Here is a 24,001-nt window from a genome sequence, read left to right as displayed (position 1 = left end):
TTTTTTGGTAAACCCGGAAGAAGAATGATCCCCTCTGTGAGTGTCCAGGAGGAGCTGGCCCTCTCTGAGACAAACCTGTTTTAGAAAGGCAGATAGTCTCTTAAACAAACAAAAAAAAAAGAGGTCAAAAGATACCTCACTACAAATCAATGGAAATTATATGAAATATTTATTACTAGTAAAAAAGGCCCGTTTCTGAGAGCAATGAAACAGGCGCTAACATGGTTTTCATCGGTAGTGTGTATGTTTGAGAGAGAGAGTGTGTGTGTGAGAGTGACTGTGTGAGAGAAACTGAGTGAATGTGCGAGTGTGTGTGACATAGAGTGAGGCTGTCTGTGTGAGACTGTGTGTGTGAGAATGAGAGTGTGTGTGTGAGAATGAGAGTGTGTGTGTGAGAAAGAATGCGAGTGTGCGTTTGATATAGACTTTGTGTGTGAGTGAGTGAGTGAGTGATTGATTGAGGGAGAGAGTGTGTGTGTTTGAAAGAGTGTGTGTGTGTTTCTGTGTATGTGTGAGTGTTTTAAGCAGGTGGTGCATTCCCCTCCCCCTACCGTGCCCCTCTTCTTCCCCCTCCTCTCACCGGCCCAGTCACACTCCAAGTTCCAGGCCACCCTCCCCCCCTCAGAGTGAGTGTATGTGTTTGAAAGAGTGTGTGTGTGTATATGTGTGAGTGTTTTAAGCAGGTGGTGCATTCCCCTTCCCCTTCTGTGCTCTTCTTCCTCCCCCTCTGCTGACCGTCAAATTTCCAGTCAGCCCTCCCTCCCTCTTCACCCCTGCCCCCCTCTTCACCCCAAGCCCTCCTCCCTCCCTGTTCTTTGCTCCCAGGCACTGAATGCAGCATCCAGGCATTGATTGTGTGCTGTGTTGCTGCTCCTCTCTCCTCTTTCTGTCCCCTTAGGAGCACGGGTACCAGGAAGTTGTTTTGAACTTCCTGTTCCTGCTCTCCAGGGCCAGTGAGAGGAGAGATGAGTGGCTGCCGAGCAGACAGCCAATGGCTGAAGGCTGCCTGTGTTTCAGTTCTTTTTGTTTGTTTTTAAGATAAGCGGCGATCTTTGAGGGGGGCGGGTGGATATGGGAAGCAGCGACTTCAGGGGGTGGGGTTGAGAGGTGAAGCGGCGAACTCAGGGGGGGTGGAGTTTGCAAGAGGCGACCTTAGGGGGGTTCCTAGCATAGGGGAAGCAGCGACCTCGCTCGCGGGCGGATGGAGAAGGGAAGCGTCGAACTGGGGGGGGGTGGCGAATGGAAGTGGCGACCTCGTGGGCAAGTGGAGAAAGCGGGGAAGCTGCGTACTTGGGGCGGGGGTGGAGAGAGGAGGTGACGAACCTCGTGGGGCCTGGAAACAGAGCTGGGCTTCCTTGATTCGTCGAGTGTCTTTGATCCGCCCTCGACATCATCACGTTGTGACGCGAGGGCGGGGCGGACACTTAAGGCCAAACCGGATATCTCGGGCGCCTCAAGTTCCGACTTGAGGCTTCATTCGAACGTTGGAGGTGCCTTTTATATATATAGATATTGTATTACTTATATTTTATATATTATTTTTCTTGGACCTTTATAAAATGGGCATAAAATATGAGCTGCTTGGAAAATGTTGTAGGCACCTCATTATGAATTTATTCTTTAAATGAAATAACCTGCACACAGAAGTTACAACCCTAAACACTTTACTGGGCAGACTAGACGGGCCATTTTGGTTTTGATCTGCCATCATTTGCTATGTTATGGTTGTGTTTTTATATATCTGTTTTATTCAGTATGATTAAACATGTACTTAATTACTTTAGGGGGTTACTCATATTATGATTCATTTAGAAATAGCAGAGAGAAGCATTCTTAGCAGTAGGGATTTTGGATCTAGCTTTCACCCTTCTGAGTCTTAGCTCAAGGTGAGTCATATTCAGTTACCTTAGGTATTTCTCTGTCCCTGGAGGGCTTACAGTCTAAGGGGCCCTTTTACTAAGCCGTGCCAGTAAGTGACCATCGCTATTTTTAGTGCATGGATCTCCCGTGCACTGAAGCCACTTTTAGTGGTTGGTAAAATGGCCACAATTTTGTATCTGGAAGGACAAAAAAAGCAGATCAATTAAAGAAAATACTTTATTGAATGACAACCGAATAAACAAATCAGCCCAACACTGGCCGTGTTTCGCCCAACAGGGCTGCGTCAAGGGCTACACAGTATTCTTTAAAAGTCGAGATGACAAAGTTATGGAAGTCTAAAATCATGAATCTTCCAAAATGCAGTAAAAAACAGCATGAAGCGAATGAATCATAAAAGATAGTGACGTGAATAACGTCCTGAACCTTCACAATTCTAGAATACTGAAAAAAAACCAGCATTCTAGAATTGTGAATGTTCAGGACGTTATTCACGTCACTATCTTTTATGATTCATTTGGTTCATGCTGTTTTAATATCGGGCTGATTTGTTTATTTGGTTGTCATTCAATAAACTATTTTCTTTGATTGATCTGCTTTTTTTGTCCTTCCATCTTGGAGTTTGTGGATCGTTTGCCTTGCTGTTTTCTTGGACCCCTACAATTTTGTATTTTCCATTAATGGCCACGCGCTAATTTCCCAGTTAGCATGTGGCCATTAGCATAGTAGCCCTTACCGCCACATATTTACTTACTAGGCAGTAAGAGCTCCTGCACTAAACCCATGCTAACCAGCAGCACACAGTGATTTGCTGATTAGCCCAAGGCATGCCTACTCTCCACCCCAAATACGCCCCCTTGCACTATAAAAAATATTTAAAATTTTTTACTGCGGGATTGGCGCGTGCTAATCCCAGAACTACTGCAGGATGCCTGAGCAAGACCCGCAGTAGTGCCTTATAGCATGCTTACCTCTGTTTAGTAAAAGGGCCCCTAAATTTGTACCTCAGGCAATGGAGGGTTAAGTGGCGACGAAAATGATAAAGGAGATGGGATGACTTCCCTATGAGGAAAGTCTGAAGCAGTTAGGGCTCTTCAACTTGGAGAAAAGACGGCTGAGAGGAGATATGATAGAGGTCTATAAAATAATGAGTGGCGTGGAACGGGTAGACGTGATTTGTTTGTTTACTCTTTCCAATACTAGGATTAGGGGGCATGCGATTAAGCTACAAAGTAGTAAATTTAAAATGAAACAGAGAAACATTTTCTTCACTCAATGTGTAATTAAACTCTGGAATTCGTTGCCAAAGAATGTGGTAAATGCAGTTAGCTTAGCGGGGTTTAAAAAAGGTCTGGACAGCTTCCTAAAGGAAAAGTCCATAGACCATTATTACATTGATTTTGGGAAAATTCACTACTTATTTCTGGGATAAGCAGCATAAAATGTGTTGAATTTTTTCGGGATCCTGCCAGGTATTTGTAACCTGGATTGACCACTGTTGGAAACAGGATGCTGGGCTTGATGGACTTTTGGTCTGTCCCAGTGTGGCAATATTTATTTACTTATATACAAGATCACAAGGAGTAGCAGTAGGATTTGAATCCTTAGCAGACATCTTCTGTCACTACATGTGATTCTGAATGAAAGAATAGGTTTGACTCACTACTTATACCTAAAGAGACGGACTCATTTGCAGTCAGTCTATACGCAATGATATCACGTCAAAAAATTAAACCAACAAATTATCCTTGTGTATTTTTGTAATTCTGGTGCTTTTTACTCCTCTACGAAAGTGACTTGCAAATGGGGCCAAAGGATGTCATTCTTACTGTAAGAACGGTTTAGAACAAGCAATAATTCATTTTTGGATATGCTCCTATGTCTTGACGGTAAACTTCATCCTGTAAAGCAGTTGTTACTTGTGGCAGAAATAAGTATAGGCATAGGTATATCAATAAGAGAACTAGACTGCTGTATCTGCAGTTATGCTTAGACTTCTATGCTCTTTAGCACTAAGAGATACCTTAGGAAAAGCTGCCTGCTGGAAGCCTGACACAAAGCTTTTTTTTCCAGCTAATATGAACAGAATCCAAGGATCTCTGCATTCTGCAGGGACAGAACTCCAAGCTCTCCTGCTTACAACATCAGGGACTCGACTGGCCCCTGCCTGAGTCATTCACCCACTTTTTAAGGTGTGCCTTGGGACAAGATAAACGGTTACAGTTCTACAAGTATATTTTTGGGACAAGCTAAGAACTAGAGGCTGCTGGAAGAGCAGGGAATGGAGTTTGATGGCAAGCTTGTTAACATAGTCAGGAATCAGGAATCTTCAAATTGTCATCCTTGATTACAAAAACAAAGAATTCCTCTGAGTTCTGGTAAGTGCATAGGCTAATCTTTACCTAAGTGTTTTTAATCTTGATAAGATTGAGCCGAGATAAGGAACATGCGATGCAGGGCTGCCTTAATAACTCTGAATGAAAATGCACACAGGCTAGATTTTTGTTCATTGCTAACATATTCTTGCAGAGTTAAACTATCAATGTTCAGTGACAGAAATTCCAAAAATGTTCAGATATAAATAGCAGAATGTACTGTATGTATTCCAAAGGATTTTTGTCTTTTAATGTTGCAACAGTGAGTATGCCTATTGGGTGCACTGTACAGATCATTGTAGCTCCCACTCCAGGCTTCTCTTTCCAGACCTCTCTTTCCACTGGAAAATGTAGGCAGAGCCTTGACGAGTCGCCCAAGGCACATATCCTATAAAGGACGTTTATTAGACAGTGTCTGCCTTTGTTTGCCATTTCATAGGAACGGGAGGCATGCCATCTAGCAACAAAAGTGCCCAAAAACTATTCCTTCCTTAGTTAATCACTGATGCTGTTAAGGTAATCCCGTCAAAGACCTAAAATGAAATTGTTTATTGAATAGATCCCATATTAATATTTACGATAACATTATGGATCTGTGCTGAACTTAAGTGAGACAGGAACCCTGAGCACTACATACACACAAATATTGATCTTTGCTTTAACACACTATGGTGTGCACTGAATAAACAGCGAGTCTGAAGAGCGTAACCATCTGCAATCACTCTGTGGAGCGCATTTATAGATTCCGTTGTTCTGCTGTTTTACTTCGTTCACCATACTTGGCAACAATTAAGTCATCTAAGCGATTTGAAGACCTTATTTTAGAACTCCTGACGCAACCCTTGTGGGCGAAACACAGTCTGTGTCGAGAGCACCTATTTTATAATAAAGTTTGAACTACACTACTGACGTATCTGCTTTACAGAAGTGCTGCAGGATAGTATAATCGGTTCTACAAGATATGGAGCAAACTGAAGTTCACAGGTATCTTGTAGAACCCTATCTTACAGCGTAAAATGTTGTCTTTTGAAACTCTTTGCACCAACGATCTAAATTTAAGATCATAAATATGCAAGAAAATAGATTAAGAGTTGTTAAACAAATAAGGGAGGACAAAGCCTCAGAACCCAGGCCTGTGGAACTCTTAACCACTAGATGCAAATTGGATAAATAACCTACATCAGCTGAAAAAAAAAAACCCAAAATATTCTAGAAAAATCTATCTAGTGAAATTTAACTTGAGCTTCGAAACAAAACAAAAAACTTATCTGTGATTAGCATGGTCCAACCAATGGCCAGCGTTTCACCAGAAGCTGCATCAGGGTAACCAGGACCAGGCCTCTAAAAAATAAACAATGAAAGTTAAAATAAAAAACAGTTTTCCCAGAGCTGCATTTTGTTTTTGTTATTACTGTATTTTTTTTTTTCACTTAAGATTTGGTGACATTTTTGGTCAACTACTACATTTCCTCCAGAGAGATTTAGGGTGACTTGAAGCCTTGCTAAATTCTAAAATGAAAAGCCTGGCTTGAGTGGGGCAATGCCAGTGGTTGTGCACTGCCATATGAAGAACATGAGTTCAGTTCCCAGGTCAAGTAGACTGCTTCTGAGGTCAGTGGGGGCTTTGGACTGGGGATACTGCAGAGCACTGTTCACAGCCCCTTTTGGAGGGAGAGAGTCATAGTCATTGAGAAATGGTAGCACCTAGTGGACAGATTTAGAATCCATGGTTGCAGAGACCTAAAAGGAGCACTGTTGCTAGGGGTACATGGCCCTGGCCCAGGACCATTGTTACATGCAAGGAGGTTTGATAAGAGGAGACGGCATGAGCCTATCTGGCCCATTTTGTGGGCAGAAGCCAGTAGGTGGCGCTTGTCACCCTATCAATTTCATTGTTTTGGGTGTAACAAGATGGCGGCAGCTGCATTGGGGAGAATTAAAACCTCCTTGGGTGGAGACTGGCTTTAGCCTTGTGACACCATGCTGCCTCCTGTTATCAAACTTCCTTGGTTATATGAATGCACTAAAGTGCGTGGGGGGAGGGTAATATAAATAGGGGAAAAATTGTGAGTAGTTGCAAGTGAAGGTTTGTTAATGCCTAATCCTAGCTCTGGTTGCAGCTGAGCTAGGAGTCCAAAGAAAAAGGAGAAAACTATTGGATAAAAAAGAAACAACAACCAAAAAGGATAAGAAGATGTTGGCTTCAGTGCACATGTTTTTTAAAGCTGTGCCAGAAAACAAAAGTTTGTGGCAAGTCCAAAATGACAGTATTAGTCAGAAAGCCAGCAGGTCCCCTGGGGGTTTGATATTCAATATACTATTGTCTGCCCCTTGCAGGGCTGATCACACCCTTGCTTGTCTCCCCTTTGTGTGCTGCACGTCCTCCTTTAATTAAAATTCAGGAGTCCATGGGAATGGTTACTTTTTATTCTGTCATGATGTCACCACTTCCACATGAAGGCTCACTGCAAACAGTTTGGAAGTGTGCTGCTAAACTTGATACGTCCTGGAGAAAAAGTTTGCTGTTTTATAGACAGGATTTTGCAGCATTTCTTTTCCTTGTGATACCATTAGCTTTTGGGTATTCCATGTAAGTAAAGAGAAGTATTTTGCAATACACTTTACAAGAGCAGATAGTGCAGCCTTCAGAATTTGCCATCACTCCACAGAATGCTTTAAGCTGCAGAGCTTAATTTTGCAAAATAAGCTGCAAAATGTATGTATGATTAGTGGAAATTAGAGTATATTCTAAAAGAAAATCATTAAAGCAACGTGTGTGTAGCACAGCATTTTACATGTTTATAAAATTGCCCCTGTATATGCACTTTTATGAAATATATATGCAGGTATTCCCAGAGGTGGGATCAGCACAGGGCCAGCCCTTTTACACAGACTAGATATCCATCTAGGGCAGCTGAATTTGGAGGCAGACAGTGTGGCTCTAGAGCATGTGAGAGCCTTTCTTCACCCAGCATGCCGCTGGCACTTCCTACCTCCTCCCTTGCCACCTAGAGAAGATACAGCACTGCACAGGCCCTGCAATCACAAGTCCATGCTGAAGCACTGCCTGGACCCACCCCCTCTTCAAGGCTGACTTCCTGTCAAATGGATGGACGGGACACTGTGGTGCTTCAGTGTGGGCCTGTCAAATGGATGGGCGGGACACTGTGGTGCTTCAGCATGGCCCTTCACTTAAAAGGCCCATTCAGCACTCTATAAGTTTGGGGGGCCAGGATAAAAAGAGGTAGGGGGTGTCAGCAGCAGCACAGAAGAGGGCAGGGAAGAAGAGGGGAGATGCTGAATGTGGGTGGGGTATAGAAGGGAAAATTAAATGCTGACCAACTATGGGGGGAGTTAGAGGGGAAAGGGAGATGCAAGCTGGGGAGAGAGGGGAAAGGGAGATGCAGGCCACTGGGGGGGGGGGGGAGGATAGAGAGAGGAAGGGTAGATTCTGGTTAACTAAGGGGGAGAGGGGAAGGGGAGATGCTGGTAACCTGGGAGGTGTAGGGAGGAGAAAAGAAGATGCTGAACTGTGGGGGTAGTGGTAGGACCTTGAGGTGGGAGATTCACCTAGGGCATCTGACAATAATTGGGCCAGCCATGGATCAGCACTTATGCATGTAAGTACACAGATAAATGTGGATTCTTATCAGCGCATACATACAAAGTTTCTCCTGCTACAGAATAGGTGTAACTGTGCTGAGTCTTTCAAGGGAAGCTGTGTTACATATCTGCATTGGTTACCAATTGATTGTCCTGTGAAGTTTAAAATTGTCTGTTTAATGTTTTGTACTTTATATCAAGAGGGTCCAACTATCTAAATAGATTGTTGTTGCCTTATGAACCATCTAGATCGTTAACGCTCCTTGCAGCAAAATCTGCTTCAATTGCCGAATAAAATTAGATTGCTGTCCACCTTCTGATAAACTTCATTTTTAGGCAGAGAAGTGATGGATATATGGAGGGCAAGTCTATTAAGGTATATCTACGTTTAAGTATTTAAAAGGTATCTATGGGGAGCCTATTCTATAAATGGAAAGGGGATGGGATTTGAGATACCGCCTTTCTGTGGTTACAATCAAAGCAGTTTACATATTATATACCTTGTACTGACTAGTTCTTATTCTAGCAAGAAGGTAATAAATGTATATTCCACAGAAGAGAGTGCACGGAGAGCAGCAATCACACTCACAATAAAAAAACACACCAGTGTTAAACTATACTTTTTTACCACTTGTGTATTCTTTTATTTATTGCATTATGTGTTCAGACTCGCGTGTTCAGACTCGCACATGTCGAAGAGAATCCACAAAAGCGGAGAACTCAAAAGTCCCACAGGAAAGTGCAGATATTAAAAAGGTGGGGAATTGACCACGGGTACCAGAGACTGTAGACACTCATCCTTGAGTAAAAACGTTTATTAATAAAAAGGACTCGACACAACATTGTGTTGCGGCTGCTAGGCCTGTATCAGAAGTCTAAAATATATATGCAATTATAAATATAATATTTAATATCAAACATTTTTGTTACTCAAGTATCTACACCTATTTATAGCTACATGTATGATCAGCATATATTATATTTTTCATTATGTTTTTGACATTGAACTGTTATGAGTAATTTTATATATTTTTAGACTCCTGAAGCAGGCCTAGTGGCCAGAACACAATGTTGTGTCAAGTCCCTTTTATTAATAAACATTTTTACTCAAGGATGAATTCTCTACCAAAACGTCTGAAATCTACGAATAATCATCTAGAATTCTGAAAAAAGCTAAAAACTCACCTGTTCAAGAAGGCATACCCCACAGTATCTGACATAAATACCGAATAATGAAATCAGGAAACAGACAGTTTTCAACCCCGATGCATGATCACACCCTATCATTTTGTCGGTATCACCCCAACCTATTTACCGATACTTCTTTACTGTATTTGTCACCAGTACTGTATTTGTTCACACCAGAGTCTGTAACCACCTCTCAGGAACTATGTAAGCCACTTTGAGCCTACTAATAAGTGGGAAAAGGTGGGATACAAATGTAACAAATAAAATAAATAAATGAGTGTCTCCAGTCTCTGGTACTCGTGGTCAATACCCCACCTTTTTAACAGACTCACACATGTACATTATATATGAAGATAATTATCAATATTTCTCTCCAGATATGAGGCTTGAGAGAGCTGTTCATCCTCACAGTGGCAGTAATTTGATATGGCAGACTCGGGTCCAACAGGATGCAAAGCACCCGGCTAAGGACAATGAGATAATTGATGATGGGATTCATGGTGGATGTAGATAGAACTGAACAAAAAAAAAGGAGAAACACAAGGAGGGAGAAGTGATTATTGAGCACAGGAGAGCAAAACTGAGGACCAAAACAAGCAATGAACACAAAAGAGAAAGGAAATGGATTTATTGGTGTTGTGATCCTGTTATCACCTAAAGACTTTTGGCTAAATTGAAGTGAGTCCTTTAGTGACTTTGGCACACAGGATATAGTAGTAGGTTTTGTGGACCTTAGGCTCAGAGGCTCAGCCACTTTTCCAGATCTCATTAGAGATAATGTGACCCTATCATAAAAGTCTACACTTCACCTGCAATTACTTTAATGTCTGTTATTGCAGTGTACCAGGGTTTTGTTTTCTGACCCTGCCCTATGTCTTTAACCTTTTCCACTTTCCAGCAGAGCTTTAATGAAGTTCCAGTCATTAATCTTATCAAAGGAACAGATTCTTGGGCTGTTCCAGCCTCAGGTTTTCTCCTGCAATTGCAAGATTGTCTTTAAACATAGGAGAGGTGTAAAGGGGCAGTAGCTCCATGTCTGTCACATTCAGGTTCTAAGAAACATATGGACCAATTCTCAAAACATAACGCCAGCGCTAGAGGCAATTACTGCTGGACTAGGGCCAGCGTTAGTGAGTGCAGAATGCTCAGAGGACTCTAGCATAGGAGACAAAGTACGTACAAAAGATTAGCGCAAATAACCAGTGTACCTGAATGCAACTCACCTTGAGCTACTACTGAAAAGGTGTGAGCAAAATAAAAGGGATGTTAATTAGGTAATTTTCTATTTCCTTCCAATGCTCAGAGAATTGCGCACAAAACAAAGCTGCCTTACTGCTGAAAAAAATAGAGCCAGCTCGGAGCAGGTGTTAAGGTGTTTGAAGAGAGGATTTCTCACAATTCGTTCTTTAAAATCTGCCAATTTTGATTTATTTTGGACGTGGAAGAAAGCCTGTGCAAGCCTGTAAGCGCCAGCACAAATGAATAAGGACTTCTTTTACCAAGCTGCAGGAAAAAGGGCCCTGTGCTAGCAGCGGGGTCCGTTTTTCATGCATGCCAGAGCTCTATCTACTGCATCAGGTAAAAAAGCCCCCAGCAGACATGGCCATGCGATGAGAGAACTCTTACCACATGGCCATGCAACGGGGAGCCCTTACTGCCACCCACTGAGGTGGTGATAAGGGCTCCCGCACTAGCCCAGCGGTAACCAGGCAGCGCGTGGTGATGCCCAATTAACGCCGGGTTATCGCCACGCAAGCCATTTCCGGGAGTTTTCTTTTTTCCACGGACATGGTGTGCGCTAGGGGTGGGACTACCACTGGTGGCTATGTTGGGCCGGCAGTAGTCCCGGAAGAGCAAGTGGTAAGCCCAAGTTGGCCTTACCGCCACTCTGGAAAAGGGCCCCTAAATGTTCAAGCAAACCCAAATATGAAAGCACACATTGGTGCCTGTTTCCTGCGCTTAAATGTAAGCCTTCCAAATGAAAAAAATTTTTTTTTGAAACACTTATATTTCAAAGTGCAGAAAACAGGCGCTTTCAGGTTTGTGAGCTTACCACCAAACTCTTCTGTGCATGTGGCAAGCACTTCCCCCTTGCTTTCGCTTTTACAGCGCACGTACAATTTAAATACCATTTCCTTTGAGCATTGGCAAGCTAGTTTTCTGTGCTGTTCTGGCGGTATTGTTCTGCGCTGTTGGCTTTATCGCTGGCATTCTGAACATGGGCCTGTCAGAGCTGTGTCTTTTCTGTGCCTCTCTAAAACAGTCTTTTTGCCCAGCATTGAGACATAAAGGAGCAGATTCAAGAAATTGCGCCAAACATTAGGCACAAAAATTACAGGCATGTGAAATTGCTGTTATAGAATGGAGCATTAAGACAGTATGAACGCGCCTAATTTTAGGTGCAAGCATTTACACCATAAGTACATAAGTATTGCCATACTGGGACAGACCGAAGGTCCATCAAGTTCAGCATCCTGTTTCCAACAGTGGCCATGTGGTCACAAGTACATGGCAAGATCCCAAAAAAGTACAATACATTTTATGCTGTTTATCCTAGAAATAAGCAATGGATTTTCCCCAAGTCCATGTTATTAATGGTCTATGGACTTTTCCTTTAGTAAGCCATCCAAACCTTTTTTAAACCCTGCTAAGCTAACTGCTTTTACTACATTCTCTGGCAACAAATTCCAGAGTTTAATTACATGTTGAGTGAAGAAACATTTTCTCCAATTCGTTTTAAATTTACTACTTTGTAGCCTCATTGTGTGCCCCCTAGTCTTAGTATTTTTGGAAAGAGTAAACAAACTTCACGTCTACCCATTCCACTCCACTCATTATTTTATAGACCTCTATCATATCTCCCCTCAGTCGTCTTTTCTCCAAGCTGAAGAGCCCTAGCTGCTTCAGCCTTTCCTCACAGGGAAGTCGTCCCATCCCCTTTATCATTTTTGTCGCCCTTCTCTGTACCTTTACTATTCCAATGTATCTTTTTTGTCAAAGTCTGGACTAAATGGTTGCTAAAGTAGGCAGTTGTGTGCTTAAATGATAGTATTCTATAACTTATATGCGCAACTGCTAGATACGCTCCTGATCTACCCATATGCACACACCCTTTGTATTTATGCACTGTAGCATTAAGGTGCAAAGTGTATAGAATAGTGCCCAAGTGTGGTTATTTGTGTAACTGCCAATTAAGTTTCACGTTTCAAATTTATTAAGGACTTTCTATCCCACCCTACAGAACGAGCTATCTGGCAAGCCGATGATCAGAAGCAAATGCAGACGCTAGTGGCTGTTAGCCCATACTAGCACCTGCGTTTGCTACCACCCCATGATCAGAGCCCCCGTGCGCGTGAAACAACGCACGCGTGGGCTCAGAATGCAACTAGCATGTGTAGCCCCTACCAACGCATCCAAGGATACACTGGGAAGGGCTTGGCGCCACCATTTTGCAGGCAGCGTCGAAGGAAGAGGGGGGATTGACCACAGCCCACTGGGCCACTAGGGACTCCTTACCAATGCTGGGGGAGGGGTTAGGGGGGCTGGAGACCCACCAGATCTTCAGCCCTCCTGAACCTGTGTCAGGGGTTTGGAGGTCTGCCGGACCTCCAGCCCCCTGTCACTGGGGAGGGGTTGTCGGTCACCCACTGGGCCACCAGGGACTTCTTATGAAGTCTTGTGAGGCCTCTGCTTGAAGTCTCAGCAGCCATTTTCAAGAAGCAGCAGTAGCGGGGAGGTCAGTGTCAGCGGGCAGGAAAGAGTAGAGTACTTTCCTGCCCCAAAGAGGCCACTAGACCACCAGGGTGCTCTATGGTAGGCCGGGGTGGAGAAGGCAAGCCCGTCCGTTCGCCCACTCACCAACCAACCTGCCAACCAGCCAGCCAGCCCAGAAACACAGACAAATGGTCTGGCTGGAAAAAAATGTCCAGACCCCCAACAGTCCCCTGAAAATATCTGGGCGTATGGTAACCCTAGTTAAGGCTATTTTATATGGACCGAGTCCTGGGTATTTAGCTAGTATGATTACTATATATTGACCATCTCGCAATTTGTGGTCTTCACAGGAGCTGTTATTAGCCCCTCCATATCATATGTGCTGTCTACTGATTAGTACTAAACACAGTACATTATTTGGAAGAGCTTCAGAACTTTGGAATCCTATATAATAATTCTCACCTCCAACGTTCTAATGTGCCTGGGACTGTGGCTCCCTCGGAGGTGGTCTGCTAGGCAGTTTAGAATGCACTGACGTCAGTGATGTCACTGACAGTTGATTCCAAGGCAAGGGGAGGAGTAGGGAAACACATGGATCGTGTTTCCCTACTCCTCCCCCTGCCTACCAATCAGCTCTCAGTGCCCCCCTCGGCGCAACACCCAAGCCCCTACCCCCCCCCCCCCCCGGGCACATCAACTCCCTCGCCACCAGCAGCTGCCAATACTAACGCTGTCCGGCCGCTGTGCTTCTCCTGTGGAGCAGCAGTGGCTGGTACAAAAAGAAAAAAGCCAAAAAAAGATTTTTAACCTGAAACGTGGCTTCGTAGACAGCCATCTGGCACTGGCTGTCATCACTGCAGCCGCTCCTCCTCTCCCCTCCACGTCACTGCCCCTGCAGGAAGACCCCGGAGGAGCGCAGCGACGTCAGAGGGGAGAGGAGGAGCGGCTGCAGAGATGACAGCCAATGCCAGATGGCTGTCTACGGAGCCATGTTTCAGGTTTAAAATCTTTTTTTGGCTTTTTTCTTTTTGTACCGGCCGCTGCTGCTCAACAGGAGACGCAGCAGCGGCCGGACAGCGTTAGTATTGGCGGCTGCGGGTGGCAAGGGGGTTGATGTGCCTGAGGGGGGGTAGGGGCTTGGGTGATGCACGGGGGGGGGGGTAGGGGTTTGGGTGATGCGCCGAGGGGGGAGTGGAGGGTCGCTGGACATGTGTGGCTGGAGGGGGAGAGGAGGGTCGCTGGACATGGATGGCTGCGGGGGGGGGCAGGGAAGAGGGAGGTGGGGAGGGGGTCCTGAGACCAGATGGGTGGCTACAGGGGAGGGCAGGGGAGACAGAAGGGACGCTGCAGGGGGGGCAGGGGGAGAGGAGGGTCGCTGGACATGGGTGGCTACAGGGGGGCAGGGGTGAGGAGGGTCGCTGGACATGGGTAGCTGCAGGGGGAGAGAAGGGTTGCTGGACATGGGTGGCTGCAGGGGGGGCATGGGGAGAGGAGAGTCGCTGGACATGGGTGGCTGCAGGGGGAGCAGGGGAGAGAGGAGGGCCGCTGCAAATGCGTGGCTGCAGGGGCGGAGGAGGGTTGGTGGGGAGGGGGTCCTGAGACCAGATGGGTGGCTGCAGGGGGGCAGGGGAGACAGGAAGGACGCTGCAGGGGGGGGGTTACCTTGCTAGTGCCCGTTTCATTGCCTACCGAAACGGGCCTTTTATACTAGTAACCTATAATCTGAGCTAAGAAATATCTCACACTATGGGCTAGATTCTATATATTGTGCTTCAATTTCTGCATGAAAATCAAAGCGTATTCTACAAAGTATGTTTTAATTTAGGCGTACATTATAGAATACGCCGAGTGCTGCACTATGCAACTAAATTTAGTCACAGTCAATTACGCCAAAAAAACCTGGTATAAAACCCGACACCTAAATTAGGCGTGGAGTGGGTGTATTCTATACCAGCGCACATAGATTTTAGAAATGCCCATGACTCATCGCCTACTTTTCAACTATGTGACTTAGAATTTATACGCACCACATTACAGAATATGCTTAGCAATTCTAATTAATGCCAATTAGTGCTGATAATTGCTTAGCGCTGATTAGCTTGTTAACTAATTAAGGTTTCCTTTTACTGAGCTGTGGGAAAAGGGCCTTGCGGTAGTGGTGGGGGCCATTTTTCCTATGCACCATGGCCCTTTTTACCGCAACGGGTAAAAAGCCCCTCTCCCCCAAAATAATGGCCAAACATAGACAGTGGGGTTCAGTGGGCAGCCCAGCATTCTAAATAGCATCAATACTGAAGGTCTCCTGAGGTACCAGGTGCATGACATTTGGTTTAGGAAATGTTATTCTGGAAGGCACTTGGTAATTGGGAGTTAGGATGCTTTCCACACTCTACTATAGAGGGAAGAAGATTCCCAAAGCACCACAGAAAGGGTAAAGTAGCATCAAAAGCCATGGAGTGAAGACCAAAGGCACCAAGAAAGTTGCAAAGCAGACAGAGGAAGAAGACTGCCATCTATATACAAAGACAGTGATCACAGGGGAGGTAAACTAATGACATAGTTGTTTGGTAGGGTCAGAATGGCAGATCACTTCCCTCATGTGAAAGCAATCTTAGAAAGAGGGAGAGATGTCAGAATTGAGAAAGGCACACCAGAAGCTTTATGCTCTCCAGTAACATGATTATCAGGCAATGTAAAAGTAGAAGCCAAACCATAGCTGTCTTCAATCAGGTCAAACCACTTTTTAACTTCTTCAGCAACATTAACAGAAATATTAGCTAAAGCACATTTAATAGCTTGCATTAATCAATGAAAAATTCAGTCTGCGTAAAGTTTAAAATGTTGACCTTGATTCAGAAAGTGCTGCAGTATGATGCTGCACTTTATTGACTACTGTACTGAAAATCTGTAGGCTGGGTCATGCTTTTCATTCGGAGGGATTACAGCTGGCTAAAATTGATTTTGCGGAGACAAGAGCACGTGGTTTTTCGATTGCTGGCCCTTCCGAATAGAATAAATTGCCAGATTTTATAGATTGTATCCAGAGACTATGAATTAAATGTTGTTTGATGTGATTTTATGTAATTTTAAATTGTGTATGTTTGATTCTGTCTCACTTTGGTTAAACTGGAATATAAATATGACAAATAATAATAATAAAGCAGCTAGGGCTCTTCAGCTTAGAGAAGAGACGACTGAGAGGAGATATGATAGTCTATAAAATACTGAGTGGAGTGGAATAGGTAGATGTGAATCGCTTGTTTGCTCTTTCCAAAAATACTAGGACTAGGGGGCATGTAATGAAGCTATTATGTAGTAAATGTAAAACAAACAGGAGAAAATATTTCTTCACTCAACGTGTAATTAAACACTGGAATTTGGTTGTCAGAGAATGTGGTAAAAGCAGTTAGCTTAGCAGGGTTTTAAAAAGGGATAATTTCCTGAAAGAAAAGTTCATAAGCCATTATTAAGATGGACTTAGGAAAATCAACTGCTTATTTCTAGGATAAGAAGTATAACATCTGTTTTACTGTTTTGGGATCTTGCCAGGTACTTGTGACCTGGATTGGGCACTGTTGCAAGCAGGATATTGGACTTGATGGATCTTCGGTCTGTCCCAGTTTGGCAATGCTTATGTTCTTACGAAGACATTTGACGAGGAAGCAGTATTATTCTGTGTAGGGATGTGGAAGAGAATATATTTAGCTAAGAGGAAGAGAAAATGTCACGTTCAATTCAGATTTAATTGTATTTTTTGGCACAAAGATTAAACAGAGATATTTAGAGAATCTTAAATGTACTGTTTTTGGAAATGTTAATTTACCAGTAAGTTTGCTGATTCAGGACATGTGCAAACATTGAATGCTTTTTTGAGGGCAGCATATCATTAAGCAAACATCACATGGCTTGTCCCATATAGGTTGAATTACTTTCTGTGTCCATGAGAATACATTCACACGTAGATGTAAGTTCATGTTTCCTAGGATAGGTCTCAGGCTTTCAATAGCAGTGTTACTGGATCCCTTACAGCTGCACAGCTTTTGTATCCACGTAGAAAAGGTACACGACCCCTTACATTAATTTGTCAAAACTCAAGATTATGACAGCCTGGAACAAACAGATAAGGTATTAGTAATATATCTGAACATATAAATAAGGTTCTTGACAGATTGTTCTGTGAAAATTATCCGATACAGCTGCTTTATAACTGTAAATAAGCGTGCTGGGAGCTTTGCCTGATCTGATCTATTATATAGGTTTATAACTACTGTTTGAAAAGCAGTGCGCTGTGACAGCTTCAGCTCTTCATAGGCAGCTGATTAAGCAGCACAGTGTACTTAGACTAATGCAGGGGTTTAATTCAGAAGGAAGCTTTCAACTGAGATGGCAGATGAAATCCGGGTAAGTACACAGAAGCAACAGATACAGACAAGAAAGCTCCCATGAACCGGCTATGCTGGGATAAAGTTCTGATTGTGAGAAATGCAAACAGTATTACATGGGAGAGAGAAAGAGGCACAGACAGGACCTATCCCTGGACCAGAGTCAGTGCAAGGGCACCCAAAGCAAAAGATTAGCCCCCCCCCCCCCCCCCCCCAATTAATGTCCAGGGCCTTAGCCTGCAGCCCTTGCTCCAAAGATTTTGATAAACTCATCAAGATCATCGCACTAAAATCTAATAAAAATGTGCTGATTTTTCTTTAGTCTGGGGTCTGTCAGGAGTCTCAAGATCTATTGCTTTGCTCTGATTGTAGCTGTTCTTTGCTGCCCCCAATAAGCTGCTGCTGCCCTAGGTGACCGCTTAGTCTTTCCTAATGGTTGACCCAGCCCTGCAAAAGACTTCCAGGCTCTTATAAAATTGTAACTTGATATGCAAGTGTAAAGAGGTACAGTTAAATGCCTAAATAGGTGTATTAGGGACTGTTCTATAAGGTTAGCACCTGGGCTCTGACCAATAAACTGAAACTGAATGTGCAAAAAACCAAGGTCCTGTGGTTCAGGGAGTTGTGGTCCCATCATCAATATCTTTGTCCAGTGGTCAAAGCTTTACAGTCGAGTCTGAAACCAGATGACTAGGGACTTGCTGGATTCTTTACTCACCTTCTCTTCCCATATTAACCAGCTATGGAAGAAAACACTGTTCAAAATGAGACAGCTACATCTAGTCAGATCATTCTTTGACCAAAAAGCCGATGTTGAGAAGGAATTTAAGGGGTCCTTTTACTAAGCTGCGGGAAAAAGGCACCTGCGCTGGCGTCGTGGGCTGTTTCTCCCGTACACCAGGCCCCTTTTTACTGCAGTGGCCATGTGACAGGAAGCCCTTACCTCCACCCACTGAACCTGTGTCAAGGGGGGTCTAGGGGACCAGAGGTACGCTGACCTCCAGCCCCCTGTCGCTAGGGGGGGGGGGGTCCTTGGTTCCTATGGGGGAGGTTGCTTCACTGGGGAGAATGGGGGCCTGCTAGCATGCAAATGCATGCTGGACATGCGGGGACAAAGTTTGTCCCCGTCCCCGCGAACTCTATCCCCGTCCCCACCCTGTCCCCGCGAACTCTGTCCGCGCCCCATCCCCGCGAACTCTGTCCCTATCTACAGAAGCCTCGCTATTTAACCACACTTAAGATTTACCTTCGGGTTTAAAAAGCAAAATCATTGTGCATGTAAGGACTGCATACATGAATTAAAACAAATGCCCTTAACATGTAATAATACTGGAGTGGTCTGGCAAGCAATAATGAAACAGTGATGGAATATTCATTCACATAACAAGCAATAATGAGCACTAATTTTTCTAATCATTCTACAACTCCAAGCACATTTAATTATTTTTTCACTATACAAAACAGGGAACCACAGAAAAACTGAAATAGAGATCTCCCTCAAGAAAGCCAGGTAAACACTGGTAAAAGAGAAACAGAAATGTATTTTCTCCTGCACTCTGAAAAATACAAAAATAGAAAAGACGTACATTTCACAAAGCAGGCACATCTCAGTCCTTAAAAAGTATTAAATAAAAATATTTCTTTTCTACCTTTGCTGTCCGAGCACTTTATGTTTCTAATTGGGCTGGTCCCAGTCTCTTTTCCACTTTCCATGTTGTCAGTCTTCTCTAAATTCTTTTCTAGGTTGGCGTTTCCATTTCTTCTCTCTCCTCTTGGCTTCTTCCTTTCCTTCTCTACATCTGTCTGGCAGTGACCTTTCATTTCGCATCCCTCCCCCCTTATTTGTGGTTATCCCCCTTTCTCTCACCTTAGCCTCTGTTTCACTTCTCATCTACCTACTAGCTTTTACCATTGCTCCCTCTGTCTCTCACTTAATATCCAGTCTCCTAAACCCCTATCTTTTTTTCACCCACTTCCTTAGCCCCCATTCCCATCCTATTAGCCCTCATCTACCCTCCACTGGATCTCATCACCCTATCAGTCCCCAGCTCCATCCGTTTCTCTCTTTCATTCCCTTGTTTCCAAGGCCCTATACCCCATGCCCTTCCTTCCTCTTCCCCTTGCAAGATCATGTCACTCTCCCTCCCTCCCTCCCTTCTTCCTTCCCTCCAAGGTCCGGTGTCACTTTCCCTCCCTCTCCCCATCCACAAAGTCTGGTGTTGCTTTCCTTCCCTCCATCCTTGTCCAACATTTCTCCTCTCTTCCCTGCCCTCCACTCCATCCATGTCCAGCATTTCTCCTCTCTTCCCTCCCCTCCATCTATGTGCATCTCCTTCCTGACTTCCCTCCCCTCCATCCATCCATGTCCAGCAACTCTCCATTCTCCCCTGCCCTCTCCTCCATCCACCCATATCCAGCAAATTTGCTCTCTCCCCTGCCCCCTCCATTCATCCATCCATGTCCAGCAACTCTCCATTCTCCCCTGCCCTCTCCTCCATCCATCCATATCCAGCAAATTTGCTCTCTCCCCTGCCCCCTCCATTCAACCATCCATGCCCAGCAATTCTCCTCTCTCCCCTGCCCTCCCCTCCATCCATCCAAGTCCAGCAACTCTCCATTCTCCCCTGCCCTCTCCTCCATCCATCCATATCCAGCAACTCTCCATTCTCCCCTGCCCCCTCCATCCATCCATGTCCAGCATCTCTCCTCTGCACCCTCCATCCATTGAGGTCCAGCAATTCTCCTCTCTCCCCTGCCCTCCCCCCCTCCATCCATCCATGTCCAGCAACTCTCCATTCTCCCCTGCACTCTCCTCCATCCACCCATATCCAGCAAATTTGCTCTCTCGCCTGCCCCTCGTCCCCCCCAAACTACACCCATGGGTAGACGTCTGTTGTACCATGGGTGCAGGGGTTATTACTGCTCCTGCGGGGCAGGGAAATAACCTCTTTTTGCACCCGCGGTAAAACTTTGAAAATTTTCCCCATTACTGCAGTTTACCATGATTACCCGCTCCCGTGTCATTCTCTACCCTAACGCCAGCTCCGAGCTGGCATAGGGTTTGCAGCGGCCAGCAGGCCAATCTTTGGTGCGCTGGTCACTGATCATTGGGGATGAATAGGTTTAGCATGCATTTGCATGCTATTTGCACTGAGCCCTGTTTTGCATGCATTTGTTTCACGCGCTCAGGGGCTCTGATCATGGAGCAGTAGCAAACGCAGGCTAACAGTATGGTGCTAACAGCCTCTAGCACCTGCGTTTGCTTCTGATCATCGGGGCATGAATTCTTACCACTGAACATGCAGCTTTTCTGTCTGTCCATACTTCACCCCAAACCACACCCATTTTTTAAACTAGAACTTTAACCATATTGCAGTTTAAAATCTGTGCTTCTGAATATGAAACAGTAAACCCCGATTCCATGTCTATAGGAAAGGTTATTGAAGAAGCTGCTATGAACTTTACACATTCATTAGAGCTGACCTAGGGAGGTTAAGCACCTGGAGAAAATCAGACTTCCTGAGGCCCCTTCCCCTTGTGTTTCTAGCCTTTAGGCTCTTCTTCCTCAGCATGATATTTCCTCTATTCACCATTTTCCTTCAGGCACCACAAATCCCACACTGCTTTGGGATGGAAGTTCAAAACTAGGACTGGCCGAAAAGTCTCCAGCCTGGAACTGGGTGGCTTGGCAACTCTAATAGGGACTTGTGCATTAAGACTTCTGATTTGAAAGCCTAGTAGGAAACAGGTAAAAGATGCTGTTTTCCTTCTGCTGTTTGGGGGAGGGGGGGATATGCCAGAAATAGGGGACAAGCAATAGCAGGCCTGCAACACCAGCCAGTCTGCCTGAAGTTGCTGATAGGCAGTCTCCCCCACCTCACCCCCCCCCCCCCAATTGCAGGGCTGGGGGCATTTACCCCTGCATTGAGAACTAATGCTTACAGAAAACATAGATGCCAAGTGACCTTGATGCTGTCCATTGAAATCAATGCTGCAAGTCCCATAATGCACCAGGATGGGGTGGTCAGAAATCTAGGGTTGTCCCAAAATCTCCAGCCTGGAACTAGGTAATTTGGCATTGCTGAGAAAATAACCTCCCATCTTCTAACGGTTGTGTGTCCTATAACTGGTATCTAGCACCACCCATGGGAGGAAGAATTACGGCATATTCTGCTTTGAGTCAGTGGCTAATGCAGCACTATATCTTCCAGTACTTTCTAGAACTCTGGGCTATTGATTTCAGATGCCTATAAGCAGTGTGTTTTTTCTAGCAAAAAAGGTGCCAGTACTCAAATGTTAGGACACCCTTCAAGAGCGGAGTGATCACTGAGGGACCCACCCCATAACAGCCAGGCCCCCTGCAATCAGACACAGACTCTATAACAAGACAGAATTGGTGTGTAGAGCCTGAGCTCTATCATTAAAACTTGGGTTCCATGGGTCACTTTTAGCAGACAGTGGAAAAGGTGCCGGTACTCAGTACCCCCAAGTACTCCCTCAAAAAAAGCCCTGCCTATAAGTTTCAAAACCCTCGGTATGTCTCATTCTACGGCTTGTCCTGACCTTTGCATCCACAACAGGTTTTGTGGATAAGAATTTCAAACATGCCTAATGTAGGAGTTTGGCTTCAGTGCACATAATTATTTATCCAAGCCAGTTATTCTTGCTCTTTAAGCAAATGATGTGTGTGGCCTGCAAGATGTCATCATAGAATACTGATTGTACAAGCAGAGAACTTGAAAGATTTTGAAGCCTTTACTCCATGAACCTCATGGAAGATGTATCACAAGATTAGCTCCTCAGTCATAGATGTAATTTGAAGTGCACAAAAGGGATACACAAATGCTGCAGGTGCTAATGCTGAATTGTTCATTCTCCTGCCACTGCTAATATGACTTCCATTCCCTTTGACCCCCCCCCCCCCCCCACCCCACACACACACACACACACACACACACACACACCAAAGCAAGCAAGCAAATAAATTATACCTATGCCCTCAGCCTGCAGTTGCTTTCAGCACTGGCTTATCTAACCTGGAAGAATTGCATTGAAGCACTCAACGTGGGGCTGTATGAAGCAAGAAAAATGTACGTTGTATCTGCCAAAGCGCAGGTTCGAAATTGCAGTACAGAGAAGCAAGAAAAGATAGAGCTTTGATCTCACAGCACGTTCTGCAAAGAGGGCTAGATTAGCACTATATCGGACTAGAGCTAGCTTTAGAGTAGGGAGAACAGGGCAATTTCTGGGGCATCTTGAGATAAGAGGCAGTGCCACTGAGAACCTTAATTGACAAAACCAGGAGCACTGCACATGTCCCCTGCTGATCCAGCCCACCCTGAGAGGACCAGAACTAGGAGTAGGCATATGCCCCCCACTGATCCGACCCACTTTAGGAGGACACAAACCAGGAGCATCACACATGCCCCCCCACTGAACCAACCCACATCTGTCTCTGGTTTACCATTCTCACTCAAGAGTTTGGCATATCTGGGCTCCCTCTTGACTTTGGAACCCAGGAATGACCTTAAATGTCTATGTATTAATCCTGCCCTGTCTGCAAAGTATACATTCAATGTGTAATTTACTTAAATAACAAGCCAATTAGCACCAATAATTGGCTTTTTAACAAGCAATTATTGGCACTAATTAAATTCAGCTGAACTTTGCATGTGTAAATTTAGGTGTGGGATCTGCGCCTAAATTTTACACGCAATTTGAAAAAGGGGGGATGGAAATGGGAGGGGCATGACTGGAACGGGGGGCATTCCTAAAATTAAGGAGGCTACCAAACTGGGGAACACAATACTAATGGGTGATTTCAATTACCCCAATATTGACTGGGCAAATGTAACATCAGGGCATGCTAGGAAGGTAAAATTCCTTGATGAAATCAAGGACTGCTTTATGGAGCAGCAGGTTAAGGAACCAACAAGAGGGGGAACAATTCTAGACCTAGTCCTTAGTGGCACACATGATCTGGTGCAGGAGGTAATAGTGCTGGGGGCACTTGATAACAGTGATCAGATTTTATATAATCTCTGAAGTAAGTACATACAGGATCTCCAATATGTTAGCCTTTAACTTTCAAAATGAAAACTATGAGGAAACAGGAAATGAGGGCAGGACCAGAGCTGAGAGAGAAGGGAAGGCTGAAGCGCCGAGCCTGCTCACCTTTCACTGCTGCCGGGACCCGAGGTAAGATGAGTTTTAAATTCTGGGCAGCAGGAAGGCAGCGCTGCGTACGTCTAGTAGCGCTATAGAAATGATAAGTAGTAGTAGGAAGGTTGTGACAGAAGAGGTCAGGCTGGGGTTGGGCCTTGCACTCAGAGGAGAGGGAGGGGGGCCTGGCACATGGAGGAGAGGGAGGGGGCCTGGCACTCGGAGGATAGGGGGCCTGGAACTAGGAGGAGAGGGAGGGGAGCCTGGATCTCAGAGGAGAGGGAGGGGGCCTGGAACTCAGAGGAGAGGGGGGCCTGGAACTCAGAGGAGGGGGGAGAGGAGGGGAGAGGGGGAGAGGGAGGGGTGGAGAGGGAGGGGTGGAGAGGGGGGAAATGCACCACCTGTTAAAAAAAAAAAAAAAAAGATTTTCAGCACCCCCAATCATTTTGAAAAGTTGGCTCTTATGGTCATGGATGCTGTTAAAAAATACCATCCTGGAAGGCCAGACCGGATATATTCCATGTATTAAAAAATGAGGAAAGAAGACCAAATGACAAACGGCATGGTGAAAAATTAAGGTGAAGGAAGCTATTAGAGCTAAAAGAATATCTTTCAGAAAATGGAAGAAGGATCTGACTGAAAATAATAGGAAATAGCGTAACAAATGTCAAAAAGATTGCGTTGGAAGCAAAAACACCT

At 44.8% G+C, this 24,001-nt stretch overlaps 1 protein-coding gene across 1 annotated transcript in view; it reads left to right on the top strand.

Annotated features, from left to right (window-relative positions):
- Positions 1-4,220: 4,220 nt before the first annotated feature.
- BCAR3 (BCAR3 adaptor protein, NSP family member) overlaps positions 4,221-24,001 on the top strand; it is a 270,123-nt gene continuing 250,342 nt past the window's right edge. Inside the window, exon 1 of the mRNA XM_030206133.1 lies at positions 4,221-4,256. The gene's annotated coding sequence lies outside the window, so the exon portion shown is untranslated. The remainder of the gene's footprint in view (positions 4,257-24,001) is intronic.

Source organism: Microcaecilia unicolor, chromosome 6, assembly GCF_901765095.1.
Source record: "Microcaecilia unicolor chromosome 6, aMicUni1.1, whole genome shotgun sequence".
NCBI lineage: Eukaryota > Metazoa > Chordata > Amphibia > Gymnophiona > Siphonopidae > Microcaecilia > Microcaecilia unicolor.
This window is presented reverse-complemented; position numbering and strand designations above follow the sequence as displayed.